The sequence below is a fragment of the Syngnathoides biaculeatus genome, chromosome 3, assembly GCF_019802595.1.
Source record: "Syngnathoides biaculeatus isolate LvHL_M chromosome 3, ASM1980259v1, whole genome shotgun sequence".
NCBI classification, from domain to species: Eukaryota; Metazoa; Chordata; class Actinopteri; order Syngnathiformes; family Syngnathidae; genus Syngnathoides; species Syngnathoides biaculeatus.
This window is the reverse complement of record NC_084642.1, coordinates 14,601,314-14,620,947: the sequence shown is the minus strand read 5'-3', so window position 1 is coordinate 14,620,947 and position 19,634 is coordinate 14,601,314. Positions and strand designations below refer to the sequence as shown.

At 41.2% G+C, this 19,634-nt stretch overlaps 2 long non-coding RNA genes across 2 annotated transcripts in view; one reads left to right on the top strand and one right to left on the bottom strand.

Annotated features, from left to right (window-relative positions):
• Positions 1–1,312: 1,312 nt before the first annotated feature.
• Positions 1,313–4,165, bottom strand: LOC133497823 (uncharacterized). Its single transcript, XR_009794113.1, has 3 exons — positions 4,036–4,165; positions 3,906–3,955; positions 1,313–1,574 (listed from the first exon to the last, which is right to left on the bottom strand). It is a non-coding gene; the product is annotated as an uncharacterized LOC133497823 (long non-coding RNA).
• A 72-nt stretch (positions 4,166–4,237) lies between these two features.
• LOC133497825 (uncharacterized) overlaps positions 4,238–19,634 on the top strand; it is a 28,970-nt gene continuing 13,573 nt past the window's right edge. Inside the window, exons 1-2 of the long non-coding RNA XR_009794114.1 lie at positions 4,238–4,374; positions 12,107–12,193. This is a non-coding gene — a long non-coding RNA (uncharacterized LOC133497825). The remainder of the gene's footprint in view (positions 4,375–12,106; positions 12,194–19,634) is intronic.

The window sequence follows — 19,634 nt, the reverse complement described above, 5'->3', positions numbered from 1 at the left end:
GAAGTCTCACGCCGTTTGCGGGTTTCTGCCACTGGTTTTGGTGAGTGGCTCACCCGCAACCACTGTTTTTTTTACTGTGGTTCAAAATCTGAATCCCCAGTGATCGCCATCACCACATTGGTGATGTCATGGCCTATCAAAAATGCATGAGGAAAAAAAAACAAAAACGTACCAATCCATAAATATACATACTGCAATACATTGTAGAGCATCGATAGATTTGCAGCAGATGTAGCAAACGCTTGCTTTTCGGTTACATGACTGAATTTGTGATGAAGGCATTTTTTTTTGACAAATTCTAATCTAAGTCAGGGAATGTAGGCGGCTCCACTGAAGTGCATTTATCTTACTGTTGCAAAACAAATATGTCACAAATGTGTAATAGTGTATTATTTTTCTGTAGAGTTTCCTGCTAACTTTAGGGCTGAGTTGCCATGTTAGCAATAAACAAAGCTGCTTGCCGGCACACTCCACGACAAGTGGAGGCAGACAAGTGCTGCTGTCCACATAAATAAGCAGCTAATGAACCTGCAGCAGCGATGTGCATGTAATGTGAATGGACAGCCTCCAAAACATTGACCCTGATGGTCCTCTAATAAATAAAGACAAGCACACAACATCTTCTCTCCACATGCAGCCATTCATATTCTACCATACATTGCCTTTGTTTTTACTTCAACATCCACAATGCAAAAATGAATAATCATTGATTTTTGTTTTGGGTAATGTCGCCCCCCCCCGCTCATGTTTCCTTGAAGTGACCTAGTGACGTATTGCTGTCATCTGAATAAGTACATGCTGTGTTTATACATTCTATTTCTGTTTCACTCAAGGAAAATCTGAGCTAACGTTGCCTCTGGGGATGATGCATCACAGCTTTGGAAAGATTTACATTTTTTCTCAAAACAAAATGGTTCTTACTCTTCTTAAGCATCCTCTATTAATTCTTTTATCTGTCTTGTCCCTTATTGGTTGATAGGACATTTACAAAGGCACTATATAAATATATTTTTTTACATTACACTGTATACTCAAAGAACCACATTGTCAGTTGTACCGTATTCCAATTATTCAAGAAAAATCAAATGACAATAATCATTTTACATGTAATAGTAAAAATTATAAATGACCACTCCCCGCGACTCCTATGAGAATAATCGGCTAAGAAAAAGGATGGATGTATAACAATGTGATTACAGTTACTGTATAGGAAATCTAAGTTAATTACTATATGAAAGTAGTTTACAAATGAACTATTGTTTTTTTTTTAACTTAAATGTAAGTTACCAAAAATAAGAGCATACAATACAAATGTATTTTTACATGCAGTGTTTATTTTTTCAAGACATAGCTTTGTTCACTCTGGCTGCATGTGCAAGAGTTGCGCCACATTCCCACTATTGGACAATTTCTGTAGATTTACACTTCCTCCAGTAGGTGCTGCTAGAGAATACCGAGTAAAGTGTGTGTGTGTGTGTGTGTGTTAACTAGCATGTGTGCAGTCCACAAGCTGGGCCGGGCACCAAGCTCCTGTCAGCAGTCAGTCCACAAATCAGCACGTTTCCAAGGAGACCCTCATCAGAGAGAGAGAGGAAAAAAAAAAAAAAAAGCAATAACACTATACTTTGCATATTCATGCCAGACAAACGTTTCGAGAACTGTTTAAACAGTTTTCAGCAGGCTATTGTAGACTTTTGCAGCGAGATGGAGGTAATGTTACTATAAATAAATCTATTTCATGTTGATCAATGCATCAACTATTGCTGCATTTGAGCATTTCGCTGTGTCCAGGCAACTGCAAACTGACTGCTGTGTTAAGTAGTGTGTATGATGTCGCAGTAACCCTCGAACCATTTTTTGCACTCATTTTCATCTAATTTCTGTATTTGCCTAGGTAGCTATCTACACTGGGTGAGACCTTTATTTGTACACATTTTTTAATAGAAATAAACAATGTTGCCACGATATTACAATTTATGTCAAGAGAAAGTTGAATTTGAAGTGAGCAAAATGGACACATGGAACAATGCAGAAAAGGGATAAATACATCTCAAAGCTTCCTTGAACATGTATGCACACAACTACTAGAGCTAGAACAGTCATTTTTAAGGAAACCATCTCCATCTGAAATAAAATAATCTAATACATTTTTTTTCCTTTTACAATATCTGATTAAAAGCCACACTTTTATCACTCTAAGAAACAGTACGTAGTTCTAGGCTGCTGTTTTGGTTAGCAACAGAGTTCAAGTGGTGTCACCAGCTAGCTAATGTCCATCCATCCATTTTCTTTGCTGCTTATCCTCACAGGGGTCGCGGGGCAGGCTGGAGCCCATCCCAGCTGTCAACGGGCAGGAGGTGGGGTACACCCTGAAGTGGTTGCCAGCCAATCACAGGACACATGGAGACAAACAATCACACCTCAGGGCAATTTAGAGTGTCCAGTTAATGTTCCATGTTTTTGGAATGTGAGAGGAAACCGGAGTGCCCGGAGAAAACCCACACAGGCACGGGGAGAACATGCAAACTCCACACAGGCAGGTCCGGTATTGAACCCAAGACCTCAGAACAGTGAGACCAATGCATCCCAGCTGATCCACCGTGCCACCCGTTTTTAATATGATAATAATAATACAAGTTAATTCCAAAAAGTCTTAGTCTAGATTGAAGATACAATTCTTCAGAAATCCTCCGCCAAATGTGCGTCATGTGACAGGCACGGGGAGAACATGCAAACTCCACACAGGCGGGTCCGGGATTGAACCCCGGACCTCGGAACTGTGAGGCCAACGCTTTACCAGCTGGGCTACTGTGCTGCCCGAGACTGTTGTCTGTCTCCATGTGCCCTGCTATTGGCTGGCAACCAGTTCAGGGTGTATCCTGCCTCCTGTCCGTTGACAGCTGGGATAGGCTCCAGCATTCCCGTGACCCTTGTGAGGATAAGCAGATAAGAAGATGGATGGTGCTGTGCACCAAGTTCAACAAGACACCTCCGCAAAGTCCTGTGAAATTGGTCAATTGTATCTAACTATTTTCAGTCAAGTCCAGGGTGGATTTGTTGCTTTCAATCTTGACATAATGTCACAAGACTCCCGTGGGGTGAGGAAGAAGTGGAGTAAAAAGCCTTCTCAGACAGTTGAAGTGTCCAAATGAGGAGTTTTGCTGTTAGTCTAGTTTCAACACTTTAAAGTGGCTCATAATTTGTCAGAATAAAGAGACTAAATGGGTTGGGTGGCCGATTGCATTTGTAAATAAAATAATCATATTAACACGGCTGGAATGTGCCTTACAGTTCTGAGGACCGGGGTTCAAATCCCCACCTGTGTGGAGTTTGCATGTTTTCCCCGTGCCTGTGTGGGTTCTCTCCGGATATTCCAGTTTCTTCCCACATCCCAAAAACACGCACGGTAGGTTAATTTAATACTTAACCTACCAGGGTGGCAACCAGTTCAGGGTGTACCCCACCTCTCGCTCTAGCGCACTTATGACCCTCGTGAGGATAAAAGGTAGAGAAATGTATGTATTTCGGTAGTGAAAATTAGTTAATGAATATATATATATATACACAGTACTCTCACATACACATGCATTATACTGTATAACTAAATTGTTTGCAAAAATTAAGGCCTCCCTTCAAATAAATTCCTTTCCCCTTATATACATTTGGTGCTCCAATTGGCGACTAATTCTACCAAACCACTGCATCTTAACTTATTTTGGCATTGTTGTGGTATAGGTTTTGAAATGTAATATTTTAGACACATTACAGTCTGCTAATTCACTGACTAAAAATCATCCTCTCAAAATGCTTCATGTCCTTTCTTTACTCTAGTATTGTATAATATTCTTTTTGATTTAAATGGATAGCAGGATTTTGTGTTGATTGTGGAAAAAAATAAAAGGTACCGGTGCAGGGAAGCAGCAAGGAAAGGCAGGATGAATCTCAACAAGAGGATCTAAAATTAAATATGTAAATTAACAGAGTCCCTCCTCACAAAAAAATTGCAGATTCAAAGCAGCATAAGGAGACACTCACCAAGACTAGAAACGTGATTTGTAGGAACATCAACCCGGCAGATTGACCAAACTGATACATACTGAAATACAAATTGATGAGACGATGAAGCACACCTGGACAAGATATGAGTGGCTGGCGGGAGCTGATTGGTTAGCACAAAGCAGAGGGCTGACGAGAACAGGTGGTCATGAAAATCAAACAATCAAACAATCAGGCAAGACATGGACACAGGACACAAGAAAACCTGACACGACAAATCAAAACCAGGTCGGCAAAAACAAAGGTTTACAAGTGGGTCATTTTGTCCCGCACTGCTATGTTGCCAGATGACGTTTTACCAGTCCAAATCATATCACGGTGAGCTGAACTGAACTGCACCACTTGGTGGAAACATGGTTTTCCTGTACCCTCTGATCCGATTCACCTTCTTATTTCTTTTTATCACACGGGGTCTAGTTTGAACTCTGGAATCTAACCTTTGGATGCACACCCCCCGATTTAGGTAATCCCCATGATCCTTTGGCACAAGAGGGATCTTTTTTTTTTTTGGGTGGGGGGGGGTCTTTTCCCCGTGCAAATTACCTCGTAAATCGGCTGTAAATAAGTCCAATTGCATATCGGGTATCACGCTTGTTCGAGCAACTGGAAACATCTGAGTGTGTTTGAAAGGCATCTTTTAACTTTAATTAAATGAGACCCAGATGAGTATATTTCAATTGATGTCTAATGAAAACAAAAAAAAAAAGCTCCTCATAATCCTCTTTTCTCCTCACTCTGATAAACCATCTGTCCTGGAATTCCGACTGGGCCACACCCAAAAGTTAAGAAAGCTAATTTCCTGAAAACACGAGCAGTGTCATAGGCTTCATTTCAAATAGTTGTTGGTATTAAGATGACTTAGTCCGGAGGTGTGAAACCTACAACCGAGCATTTGATCTGAACAGTGTTGATGAAAGCTTTCAAACATTCTTACTATGTAATAATAATAAACTATTGTTGCATCATATTTTCTCTAGCCCGCAAAGTACGATAATCCCTTAAATAGCCCCCGACGCTGACACATTAGTCCACCTGCTTTCTTTCCACTGATCTCGGTTGTGACCCCCATCGTTTCCTACTTCCAACACTAGCGCTTCAAATATATATGTTCGATGCCTCTTGCGTTAGACTAGCGACATGAGGCTGGTTTGCATTGGGTGGATGTTAACCCTTTGTTGCCTCATTTTAGAGTACCACTGGACCAGCAGCCGCTGATGAGGTTTAGCCCTTTTAAGAGTAGATGAAGAGATTATACAGTTTGTCTGTCTGTCGGTGTCCCTCCTTCTCTCTCTCTCTCTCTCTCTCTCTCTCTCTCTCTCTCTCTCTCTCTCTCTCTCTCTCTCTCTCTCTGTCTCTCTCTCTCTCTCACTCTGTCTTGGCGCCTCCATCCCCTGGCTTGGCCACATGGGGCCTCTACGAAATTTAATACCACGTCTACAACAAGATAAGGTTTTCTTATGGACAGAATGACAATATGACCATTGTTTCTTGGCCCCTTGCAGCCTCGCGAGCGGGCAACGTCCATTGTGGAAAAAAAAAAAAAAAGAGTTAAGGGAGGAAGAGACTTCTAGAGAATTAGAGGCCAAAAGGAAAAGACAACTAGAAAAAGAAGGAGAAAGGAATTTGGCCACCTCCGATTGTCTCGCATGGCTGGGTCGAATGCGCCGTATACTTCCCCCGGTAACCGGAGACCGAGGAAGGCTTGTCAGTGGCCAAATTGCCCCTCAAGACGACTGACAAGAATTGTCGGCAAATATGGCAGAGGGACCCTCACCGGGCATGTCTCAAGCCAGGGTCAGTTACTGGCAATTACAAGGGAGGTGGAGCAATCAAAAAGTGCTGATGGCAAAGTTGTGTGTCCTGGATGGTCGTGTGTGTGGTTGTACAGTACCCAGGTGTTACAACTTCCTGTGACACGAGCCATGCTTTTACTCAATGAAAATACTCACTGTCCAGACACTCCTTGCTGGTAACGCTTATCCTTTGGCAAAATCAGGTGCAACGGGATACTTTTTCTTCACAGCAGTCCCTTTTCTTGCTACCTTCATTTTCCTTGTGATCAAGATGATGACGTTGAATTTGCGGTACAGTCAGATAAATCACGGTATGACTGCACAGCACAGGAGAGGACTTAGAACTCCACTTCCTTGCGCACTTCACGAAGATCAATCTCTTTCCTGAAGGCCTTGAGGAACATGATGAAAGGCAGCTGCTGTCGCTACGACTTCATGACGACGTTGAGGGTTTATTACGTTTTCGTGGTGGTGTCGAAGGCACTGCAAGGCTTTGTGGGAGTCGGTACGATCTCCTCGTTCACTACAAAAAAGATGTAATGTTTTCTTTCTTTTCTCCCATATATGGGAAGTTTACTTTCTCCTGGAGTGTCACTAACTTTCTTCTGGTACTTTAGTCTTTTGCTGGAAGCCTTAAGAGGAGCACTGCATTTGGATAGCTCCTTCTAGCATTAAATAAAGTGCACAAAAATAGGTGGAAATCCTGTATTACACCCTGCGATTGGCGGGCAACCCGTTCAGGGTGTACCCCGCCTCCTCCTCGTTGACAGCTGGGATAGGCTCCAGCACTCCCCGCGACCCTCGTGAGGATAAGTGGCAAAGAAAATGAATGGATGGCTGTATTACACCCAGTAAAACACTCGGTGTGTAAATTTATTTCCTTGAGTAACATCAAGAAAAGCACATACTTAGTGTTATAGTACTTTCCTGTACAAGTTGTGATAGAACACCACTAGGGGTAGTGTCACAAAAGATATATTTCAAACAACAAATTGCATGAGAAAAGGGGAGAGTTGCGATGAGACAACTCGGGGCTTCTACACCATCACAGCGCACGTACTGTGCGTTGAGCATCTGACAGTTCCTGGCCTTGAAGGAGTAACTTCCCTTCTCACCAGACCTGGCTGTATGATTTTCTTTCCTCATCTTCCTTTTTGACTAAAATGGATGGCGTCAAGATGGCGATGGCACTGTGGATCCTGTAAAAAAAAAAAAAAAATTCAATTTCAAGAGCGCAATGAAGGTGTGTTAGAAAAGGCAGAAATACAGCGAATTGCTGTGAAGGGGGAAACTCATGCTTTCGTCTGTCCATCCATCCATTTTCTGTTCCGCTTATCCTCATTAGGGTCACGGGGGTGTTGGAGGCTATCCCAGCTATCTTCGAGGGACACTGAACTGGTCACCAGCCAATCAAACTCCAGTCCTTGAAACCTTTTGAAACACCTCATGTGTCGAAATCCAGCTCCACTTTTCCTGCCGTGCTGCACTCAAGGCAGTTTCCCACTATAAATTTATTCATCAACCCAGATATCATTATCCACATGGTGGGATGCCGTGCGGGTGTTTGAAACCAGAGCACACAGTTGCAGCAATATCCTCCCTTTGCTGGGTTCTTTGTCTTCCGTTACATCACCGACGTGTGAAAGCTGCTCAAATGAAACGCTCACCGCAGACCTCACAACCGGAGAGACAAATGAAAGAAGGAAGCAAAGATGAAGCGGGGACATCCGTCTAGCTAGCATCCAGTGTCACCACGCAGACTCGCTGCCGCTCTCATTGGGAGTCACGTGGTGACAGTTGACAGCTGTTTTGCTTTTAATAAGATTAAGATAAAGAAATTAGTTGGACCCTGCCTAATCTGTCATTTAATAGAGGAGACCACCTGGGGCCTGCCTTATCCCTTCCACGGTGAATTGACTGATCAAAGAGGGCTTGATTCATCTACTCAGAATTAGGTTATTATTGTTAAGGAAAACAAACTGAAATTTTAGTAAACAAAGTAAAATGAGTTTTATTTTAAATTTGCATTTACAAAACTAACTACAATTAAGTATAACTCTGGCAAAAATGTCCTTCATTTTTGTCTTTGTCAATAAATTTCACAAACAACACAATTGACATTGTCCCAGATTATAATTAATATTATAATCCTGACTTGGACTAAATAAAAAAAAATGCTGGTCCAAGCAAACATTGTTTTAGGAAGTTCAAGATAAAATGTGTCAAACAATGGTTATGGATTTTACCTTCAAGGAAGCTGTTAATTATTGTCAGTTTTTCAGAGTTATTTCCGTTTTTCCTACCCAGGTGACATTTTTTTGCATCAACTGATGAAAAAAAAAAAGAAAAATAATGATTTTGAGCATTTGTAAAGAAAAATAAAAAAAGACCTCCCCAAATTTGTCACAATATTTGTAATATATGATGGGGTTTAGTGTTATTTTTTCATGTTGACTGATTTTATACTTACATGCCAGCTATAGATATGAGGTTTTATTTTTAAAGTACACATTTTAGGATTTGACATCTGATTGTAATATCACTATTTATAGCACACATGCTGTTTCGTGGTCAAACAGCGAAACTCAAGTTTAATGTTTGCCATTCCACTGAATTCTCACCTCTAAAGATGTACATTTTCCTGTTGAATATTTTGAATTCAGTATAGTTTTCTGTTTCGTGACTTTCCGGGGCAGGAGGCTGTCGCGCAAGTCAGTGGGAAGCGAGGTGCGCTGTTTTCTGGGTGCAAATAGCGTTCTGGCACGGCCGGCACAATCGGACCTTTCTACGGTGCAAATCAATGAGGCAGCCCCGGGCTTGGGCCGCTGCCCAGAAAGCACAGTTTGCGAGTGAGTCTCACCTTACTCTTGTGCAGCGGCTGAAAGGAACCACTATTATCACTGTACCCCGCTCACCCTGACACCTTTTTTTCTTTTCTTCGTCACTGCCACCTCCTCCTCCTTCTCGCCCTCTTTCTCCTCCTGTCATCTCTCCCGGCTTCTCCATTTCCACCATTATTGTTTCTCCTTTCGGTATCCTTCCTCCCCATGCACTCCCTCCAATGCAACAGTTTGCCGTCAGACGCTGCGAGGCACGCAAATCAGTTGTGACAGTTTTCTATTACTGTGTTTACCTGCCCGAAGGCGGCGGCGGCCATTCTTGAATCTCATTCAGATCACCTCGATCTGGAGCGCAACCGCAAGGCTACGCTAAGCGTCGTGTGGTTGCGCACGTCTACTGTTTTTGCATCGGAGGAGGGCCAGATGGAGACAATTATCATGGATGTTGAAATGTTTATGACAATGTATAAACACGGTCTTGCTGGAGAATAGCTACGCAAATGTAGCTTGATGCTATCTCACTGGCTTTCTGCTTGCAATAATGTTCATATTTCTGATTTGGCTGTTTAATGCAGAAGCCACACAAAACAGTGTTTTGTGACTTTCAGTATTATTTAATTGTTAAGTCTGATCTTGGGATTTTTGGAAGTTTATTTATGATTAATCTGATTTGTTTTTATGTACTGTATAAGATAATATACGGGGCGGCACGGTGGTGCAGCTGTAGAGTGTTCTGAGGTCCCGGGTTCAATTCCCAGCCCCGCCTTCGTGGTGTTTGCATGTTCTCCCCGTGGCTGTGTGGATTTTCTCTGAGCACTCCAGTTTCCTCCTACATCCCAAAAACATGCATTAGTTGGGGACTCTAAATTGCCCATAGGTGTGATTGTGGGTATGGCTGTTGTCTGTCTCTATGTGCCCTGGGATTGGTTGGCAACCAGCTCAGATTGTACCCTGCCCCCTGCCCATTGACAGCTGGGATGGCCTCCAGCACTCCCACGACACTTGTGAGGATAAGCTGCTAAGAAAATGGATGGAAGATAATATAAGGTCCCCCCCATGCCCCCAACGAAACAAACAAACGAAAAAAAACACTTGACTGGCTCATAATATTTGTTCGTCTAGTGAATTGAATTAAAGAAAATACCATTTAACATATAATTTAATGGCTATTCTAGTCTGCTCATGCCTGTTGTCTATGTGAGATGAGCTCGATTTTCAAAAATCTACACTGAAAAATAGATCTAACAAACCTTTGACCCTTTTTTTAATTCAACATTTTTAATTCATAATTCAAAATGTTTTTTCTTTTTGATTTTGTTTTGTTTTCTTTTTACTGTCATTTACATTTATAGATTGTCACCAAACCAAAAATGTTGATTTTGAATGAAGGTTGATTGATAAGAAAAAAAAGATAAACTTTCGATTGTACTAACATTAAAGTTAGTTTAAAGTCATTTATTTCTTTAAATATTTATTTCTTTTCGACCGGAACTGAGATCTACCTTTCAAATCTGACTCGTCATTTTCCCGAAAATGCAGGCCAGATAGATGCCAGCCTACTTCTTCTTAAATGTAACTATTTCTCTTAGAGAACCCTGAACGATGCCATCAAAACGTTTTTAAATAACAAACGTGAAACGTGTACGTTGTTTGAAGCTTGTACGCTCTTGGCTAGCAACGGTTATCTTTGCGTCATTTATTTATTTTATTTCCAAATTGACTAGTGTTTACTTTTTTCCCAGTGTATACTTCAGCAATTGTTTTTCTATTGTGGGTTTGGCTCATTTGGAAGTTTTCAAAAATGTTGAACGCGCCCATCTGATGTGAGCAATCTGGTTGGTTGATCCCTGTGAAACTATCTTCTAAATTGTCTTGTATTTGTGGAACATCTTTTTATTTCCACTACTTTATGACATCATTTTCTTTTTTTTTTTACATTTCTCATTATATAGAGTTATTTGTACCTGAACCAAACACAGAAAAAATGGTCTCAAATGGGAAGTCAAAAAGTGGATAAATATTTTTGTACAGGAAGAAAAGAGTAATATGTAATTTCCTTAATGGGACTACATAAGATCTGAGACAACCACATCCGTAACGATCACTTCTTTCTTCAATTAATTCTTGTTCCATGTCCAAGAATGAACCCTATTGAATTTTTTGGAAGCTTTTTTTTGGGGGGGGGGGATGGGGGAGAGGGGCTTAAGATGTTGGAGGTTATCAAGGTCAAAAATCTGAATTTCGCCCGCATGTTCCTCGTCGTCAGTCTTCTTAGAGGGCACATTTTCCAGATGAGCTTCTGTAAACATTCACTATCAAAGTTAGCATCTATTGTTGCATAATACACAGAAAAAGATGCTGCAAGTAGCGTTGATCAAAAATTGTGTGCATCAATCTTCTCTGTGCAATTTTCTCAGAACAAGGTCCCTATTGATTTTTTTTTTTTTAAACCATTAAGTGGCTTACTTCAAAACATGATATTAATGCCACGTTGCCTCCAACATCTCGACTCCTTTTAAATGAAATTTTGTCTGTTTGGATTATTTCCCATTTTCACTTGTGTTTGTTTAATAGTTACTTAATCAAGACATCCACAACAGGTTATGTAAGGAGCCTGCTCGTGTCACACTGTCAGCTCTCGGGCTTTCTTATCTGTCCGGACAGGTCATTGGGTCAAAGAGATTAGATTGATGGTTGCTAGGTAGAATTTGGCAAGTGATGGAAACAGGTTCCTCCTATCTGTCCACCACTTCCTCAGCCCCCCCAGCAGCTTTTATACATTTTTGCTGTGCAGCACTGCAAGCACACAAGCGGACAGATACACTAACTTTGCTTGTGAATGATTACAAATATATTTAATCTGTAATTGCAGCATCAGGGTAACGGTAAGAGGATGGCTTTTGTCTAATAATTCATTCTTGGTCTTATTAGGGCACAAATGTGATGTGTCAACAATGTGATGTTATCAGCAAAGTCAATCTTGTGTTTCCTGGCCGAAACGCAACCTGTCGAAGCAGATCTGAGTCTGCGTGCTTGCTTACAGCTGACTCCCATTGTTTGTTTTTAGAGTTTGAAAAAAAAAGAACCACATTTTTCTTGATGAGTGCCTAAATGTTTTGCCTCTTAAGTTTGAGCATAATTCCTTCTTTGATTTGTTCTGATTTCAGGAAACATTTTTCATCGGAAATAATGACAATAGCTCATCTATTCCCGGGGCAAACGCTTCATTAACCGTGGGTTGATGTTACATGAAGTAACATTTTCACATTTGTAACTATCATAAAAATGCAAAGTCAGTTCATCTCCATATTATATGAAAGCACTGAAACACACAGCTCGCATTCGTACTTGACAGAAGTGTAATAACTTTCCGTGTGTATTCTTCCAGTGTAATATTCTCATATGTTTCTCTTTTAGAATAACTGCTGGGGAAGAGAAAGCCAAAGAAAAAGCAAAATGCGTGAAGAAATAAGACTTCAATGCAGCCACTGCAGTTCATATAAGGTACATTGACATCATATATGACTGTTTCAAACTTACACCCTTCGTGTGACTTTAGAAGTATACTTTTTCCCCAAAAAATCAGGATGGATTTCTGGCCGTGTGTTTGAGTGGCAATTGGTTTAGGGTATAAAGTCCTCCGACGAGGACAAGCGCAGTCGAAACCTTGCTGGTGTCCAATTTTGAGTTCCCTTGAACTGCTGCTGTGATTTGGCAGCTCTTTACTATAAATGACCATTTTGTGTATTCGCAAACCATGTTCTGCAAACCTCCGACGCATCGACGCGCTGTGATTGTAACGCTGATTGATGTTGTATCCTAAAAGCTCATTTGTTCTCTTTAATATTTACCGCTAACCCGCTTCAAGTCAGTGTCTATTAAGAATCCAGGTGAAGCGTTCCCTCCCAAGGGGGCTGGCGACCTTGCTTCTGATGTGTGTGTAACGGTTTTTGCAGAACTCTCCCGAGCCTCGCAATTAGTTAATTGAAAAGTTATGTACTCGGTATGAATAATTGAAAGCAGAATCTCTGGAATTAGCATCATATGTGTGAGCACAAATGAATCCGCAGCCGCTGCAGTACAGGACGCAACTTGTGTCAAGGATTGGAATAAAATGTGAAAATATTAGCCAAATCAAAATATTTCAAAAATGTTCAAGGTTTTTTTTTTTTTTTTGTGACAGCACATTATTAGTTCAAGCTATTTGAATGAAGCGATGTTAATGACAGCCTTTCCAAATGTTCTGTGTTTTAACAGATAACTTGATTAGTTTCAATAATACCATTATTTTAAATACATATCTGCAGTCTTGGTCCATAAGATGTTGAATTTGTCACATCGTCATGTAAAATGAACCGTCCAGACTAAACAAGGCTCATTCGCCAGCATTCAGCACACATGGTTCGTATTTAAGGAAAAAAAAAAAAAACATCCAATGAGACGTCTTTGACCTTATCACTCTTAACATGCGCAATAACTGACATTAAGACGTCCATCGTAGGTTGAACGTTACATAAAAAAATATATATAGCCGTATCATATGATCGTAGACTTTGAGGATTTGGGACTTTACCCCTGAGCATATACGGTACATGAAAAAAAATAAATTATCGCCATTATGCATCGGATGGATGATATAAATGTTAATTTATGCAGCAACTGACCATATTTGGTGGCTGGACTTCAGTCAAAAAATGGACACACTGCTTTGTTTTTTGTTATTCTGATGCCAACCAGGATTCCAGTGTCATGGCAAAAAACAACAACCAAAAAAAAGGGTCTGGACTGGTCACCGCAATGGTAAATATCAGTTTTATGTGGATTGCTGAGATTTTTAACACTATTTTTACTGCATACTACTCCCAACACTGATCAGAAAGTTGTTCATTTTCCACGTTCAATAATGTGGACGGCACTGAAAAATAAGTACCAATTACTGTGTGCCGTACCGTGTATTGTGTCATACTGTTAATAATGTAAAGCACGAAAAGAATGTAACACAAAACTGACCTAGATTCAACTCCTTAGACAGTGTCGCGGCTTGCCACTCAAAGTTTAACACTAGACTCAACACCCTCAATATGATGGATCAAGTTATATAGTCCCACGTCGTACTATAAGTTGACACTGTGATGTCTTAATGGTCCTCTGGAGGGTTAACTCATTGTACACGCTTCATGCTTGGCCTCCGTGTTTAACCGTGGTTATCCGAACAGGGCTAACATGACCTGCAGGGCTCCTTTACAAACACTTCCGAGACTTCTCACTTCACCTTCATTTGGCAGCCGACCACAAAGCGTCTGTCACGGCGACTGCTGCCGATCGCCTTTAGCCCGCAGCTGATGAATAATAAAGAGAAAAGAGTTTGTGTTCACCGTGCCACGCTTGGGCAATCTTATCCCAAATGAGACTGAAATCCTACTTTGTACAAATGCAAAGCGTGTTTAATTAGCTCGACTTTGTAAAGTGAAACCTCCAAAGTGGAACGCAATCCAGCACGGTGGATGACTAAAAGTTTAATTTTAAAAGAATTGTGCACACGAGAAATAACCATATGTTCCAGGATCAAAATGTCACCGCATTCACTTTGCAGGCTTTATTTCAGGTAACAGGTGTCATAAATAAGGCAGACATTGTATAACAAAGCAAAAATAAAGTAAAACTACTCAGAGAGAGGTTTTTGTAAAGCATCGTCACTAATGACATTGTCCTGGTGGAATGAGCACGTGATTAGTTTGTAAACTGGTGCCTTGATGTACAAATTGAGTTTGTTCGGTGACCGCACTCATCACTCAGAAAACAAAGATAAAAATCATCTTTCCTTATTGAAACAAATGCAAATGCCTTTACTCTTTTCTAGCCCCCAGAGAACAGCAACAGAATCATTTGCAACATGTTCTTTGAGAACAAAAATAGCACTCTCCCGTGTTGTACTTTTAGGAACGGGATTAAAAATAATGTAAGAATTAAACACGCATCATTAAAATCTACAGTAAGATTAGTTTGTTTATTTTAGCTGGTACCCCTCTGTGGTGACGTCAGTGTAAAAATATGAACTTTTGTACTGTACTTTGTTATCGGGCTGGTTCCTGGTCCATGGCTGATGGCCGGTAGAAGGCTTGTGGCATTTTAATTCTGGGTTGGTGGACATTGCTATTGTAGCGCCAAAAATAAGTAGTCATCAGCACTTTTTCCCAGATACTCACTAAAAATGTTTTTTCTTAATCCGGCTACGTGTCTCAGTTCTACTATTTACTGTTTTACTACTTGAAACTGCAAACTGATCTTTATAAATTTGGTTGTGAAATAGCACACATTTGACCTCTGTCTTATTTTTCCCCTCCGGCATTCCTCGTCTATCATCGCGGCCGCTGGGCTCTGGCGACAGATGAGTCGGCGCTACGCAGCTTTGACGAAACTGATCACCGCTAGCGTGGCCAAGTTGCAAGGCCTTGGCCCGAGGCCCAATTCACACCAGCTCTGGAATTACAGCGGAGCAGCGGTCCCATGACTGAGCTGTGTTTATAAGACACCGTGACCGGTCTGTGCTCAGAAGTGGAAACATCGTTTATATGAGTTACTGGCCGGTAGATACCCATAAATATTCATGAGGGGCTTTTAATTGAGCGAGGGGGCGGACGTGCGCGGCGATGTAAATGACCGTGATCTGTCACACTGATGCTATTAGGTAACGCGGACATAAAGCTGTCGTCCTACTCGAGATGCCACGATGAAGCAATCATCCGTTTGAAGGAAGTTTTGGCTGGCTAAATTTAGAAAGCCTTCGCCATTGTTCATTCACAAAAGTCGGAATGAAGGAACTTTACTTCCTGGTAGACATGCCGCTCTTAACTATTGGCATTGCAGTTTTGTACAACCTCGCTATTAATACAATGTCGGATTAAAAGACGTTTTAGGAAAAAGAAAACCTGTGGTGTTGCATATACAATTAGTTATTTTCTACAAAATGTATTTGTAATCTTCACTTATACAGAGAGAGAACATAAATGTTATTTTATTCATAAAAAATAGTCCTCAACTTAATACTAATCTCAAAGCATTGTTGTATAAAAAGATACAACTAGGTTATAAATTGATCAGGAAAAAAACACTATTCCAAAAATGTAAAAAAAAAATGTGTCCACCTCTAATTACAGTACATTTGTATAATATCCAACTAGATTATTATGAGAGTAATATCCAGCTGGTTATACTTTGCTCTAGAAAAGGTTTAAGTATGCAAATGCTTGCCAATGACATCTCAGAAAGTGCTTTCCATGTCCCCAATTGTGTTTGGCACTATTGTCCTTGTGCTGGTGCATGTAGGAGGCGTGGCCTACAAAGTGTAGTTAAAGCCGTCACACTTAAGCTCTAGTGTGGCCCACGGCGCACGAATCCAAGCTTCGGTGTGGCGCCTGGAGTCGGAGGCTGACAAATTGACAATACCCGCCTCTGTGGTGAAAGCATTTAACACAAGCATGTCATAACAACAAGCTTAAGTCCTGGTGACGCGCCGAGGCTCCGAGGGGGGCTTTGAGATTGTAATTATTGTCGTGAGCAAAGTCACCAACAAAGACGTGAAAGATGAGCGCGATCCGTCCAAGGTCAATCCCCCTCCAGACCTGACGGGGTTCGCAGAGATTTTCAGCAGGGGCTGTGATAGACAGATCCCAGTGAGCTGTTGGGAGGGGGTTGACATACCTGAGCCGCTCAGACAAGGTGAGACGGATCCTCACGGGCCTCGCTGAACTGTTCTAAAGCTGCCCTGGCCACAGTCGTGGGCCAGTCATTTGGACAGAATGTTCTGTGCCGTCACCATAAATGCATTTTGAGGGTAGTGGAAACCCAGAATATGAAATATCAATCAAATTGGTTTCCTTTTTTGATTGTTATTGTAGCTCACTGGGGAAAACCCAAAGTCCTCTTTCCAATGTTGCGGACACTGTAGAGGTTTCTGGTCGATTATGTAAGAAGCAAGTATACTTTTGTAAAACAGCATTTGTGGTTCAAAAAATATAGTGGGGCATGCACCACGGTGACTGTTTAGGATGTCTTCCTCATAGTTCTGATCATTGAGGTTCTGCTCTCTGTGCCAGCCTTCCCATGGGGTTTGCTTCTCCTTGTTCTGGCTTCCTCATTCTTTTCTTAAATATGCACATTTGGTTTAGTGAGGTTCTAAATTGTCCATCATTGTGAATTATTGTTTATATGTGCCCTACAATTGACTCGTGGCCGGTTCAAGGTGTACTTCTTGGTAAAAAGTCAGCCGGGATAGGCTCCAACTCACCTGTGACGGTAATAACGATAACCGCTGTAAAAACTATACGTTGTCAAATAAAAAGTGTACATTCACTATTGTAGAAAATTGGTGGGAGCCAATGCAATCTTCCACTTTGCATTTGTAGTCACATATTTTGCAAGGTCTAGAAAGTATACCTTTTTTCCTAATTTCATGGAACTTTGTTTTATGACCGTCGATCCATTTCATCCAGCCAAGATTCGTTTTATTCTTTATTTAGGTCCTGCATGACAGATAATCCGTTAAAAGTTAATGTTTTATGCTGGAACTATTACTGTAGGAATATTGGTAGCGTAAGGGTTCACATCCCTGGCAGGTGCTCAGTTTACCCTTGCATTTGAGGAAGCGACCATTTCAGGGTTTCGGCCACCTTTTCCACTCCTTCTTGGCTCGACATGACCTTACAGGCGGATGATGCTTTTCTTTTGGTGAAAAGTACAAGTACAATAAAGTAAATTTTCAGGTACCGGGTCAACTAGGAATCCAAACATGCTCAACTGATGTGGGCAAGCAGTTGTTACTGCTGTGTTGCATTTGAGGATACAAATGACAAAAATAAACACACATGTTAATGTTAGCTCACCAGGTTGCTGGTAGCGATCCACAGTCTCCACTTTGCTGCAGAGCTCTGTTTTATTGCTTCCACGAATCTCCTTTCTAGTAAAATGTATTTCCTTAATGACGAGACCACTGCTCTCCTCCATTTTTTTGAGCATGTCTTGATCAGAAGGATACATTCAAAGTTTGTTTGTCGCATTCCAACTTCAAAGTGGACCGTCCCAGACATGATCTGAGTACATCAGGTGGAATAATCTTTGGTCCAGGTTGGAACATAAAGTGAAGACTAACAATCGTGCATAGGTTTCTCGTAGATGATGTTTTCCACAGAAGGGCACATCTCGTATCGCCGAGGTCTTTCAGTTGGCCGCCGCCGTGTCAGCCCCAGCTGCTCTGCTTTAACGACAGCCTGCCGTTTGATCGTCCGCATGCTTGTCACTGAATATGTGTGAGAAACCTGCCGCTTGTCGCCTGGTTCTTTCCACACTTCCGCCAACACAGAAGTCAGTGAAATGCAGCCTGGCTAAAGACAAGGCCACGCGCTTTTATCCAAAATAGTAGCCGTCACGTTTCCTTCATCTTCAGTGATTCAGTTGGAGAAGATCATGAAGTAACCTAATGGAGTCTCTTTAGGGGCACTTCACTGACACCCCCTTAGTGGCTAAGATGCATTGATTTATTGAGAGAAGGATAAAATACAGCTTCCTTCATCCTCTCCGCTTAGTTTTTCCCAGGACAGGGAAGCAATGGAGCAGCTCTTTGGTGGTATTGGCATGCTGTGGCGAGACGAAGAGTTAAATACTTGAACTTGGTATTTACACGAGGAAGTGTGCCTGTCTCATTTGGAGCGGAAAGTGGCGTAAAAATTCTCAAGGAAAATGTTTGCTGACTCATTAGGAATCCTCGCAGGGATTTAAGGCTGCAGCGCTGTGAGGCTGCTGTTTGTTGCCGTGAACAACTTTGACATTTAGTGGATTGAACTGGCAATTTGAAGCTAATTATGTAATGACTTTATTAGACATGATCGGGTTTGATCGGGCTTTTACGTGCAAGTTGCCTTTCATGTCGGAACAAGGAGTTCGTTTCAAGGTGTGGACTTATTGCTTTTTCAGTATATTAGCTAACAAGCTGCCAGTCATTTGATGTACAAAATACACTCTGGGGAAGAATGCATGCATTTATACCACCTAATGAAAGTGAAATTCGCCAGCATCCTTGCCATAAGTTATATTGATGTAAGACTTTTGTGTACATTCTAAAATCTGAAGTGCAGAACAATGGAGGCTTGCAATTGCAATTTACCCCTCGTAGCCCTGAACTCATTAGAATAGGCTGTTTCCTCGACAAGAATAAACTTGCCTGACCATTGACCCTTGTTAATCCATCACATGGACAGAATAGACGGGGCCAGTGGTTTGTGTCGGTAGCGCGCTGGTCCAAGATCAGACAGCATGCTAATTTGATGTAATTCAAATTTGGATGGATTCCAACAGATTAACATCATTGGAGAAATCTGTCAGTGCTGCTCAAAGGGATGCTAGTTCATGTTAATTTTTACTGCAAAATAATTTTTCCAAGATGAAATAATGGAAACCATATGAGTCGTTTGCTATTGTTATTTTAAAACCTTTCAACTATAGTTTAGTGTCTTATATATATATGTATATATATTTCCCCAAATACATTAAAGTGAAACTGTCATGAAATGGATGATTTTTGGTATGTTATTAATGAAAAAACGGCAGCCGTTTTGGACCCATCCATTTTTTCACCACAAAACATGATTTTGACGTATATGGCTTTTTGTAACTCCCGCCATGAAAATCCTCTCGAAGGATTTGTTTTCGACAAGAAACGGGAATTGACGTTAAGAGCAGTAGCGCACTCAAGAGGACTCGTTTGTTTCTATTAGTTTATTATGTCCGGGAAGGTAGCTCTTCATTTCTTTGTGTTAGCCAAAATGCCAACTCGTTGCTTTGCTGGATATTGCTCGAACACTTGGGAGGATGGTTTTTCCCTTCACAAGTTTCCAAAAGACCTGGTTCGTCGTGAAAAATGGATTGCACGGGTGCAAAGGACGAGAGCTTT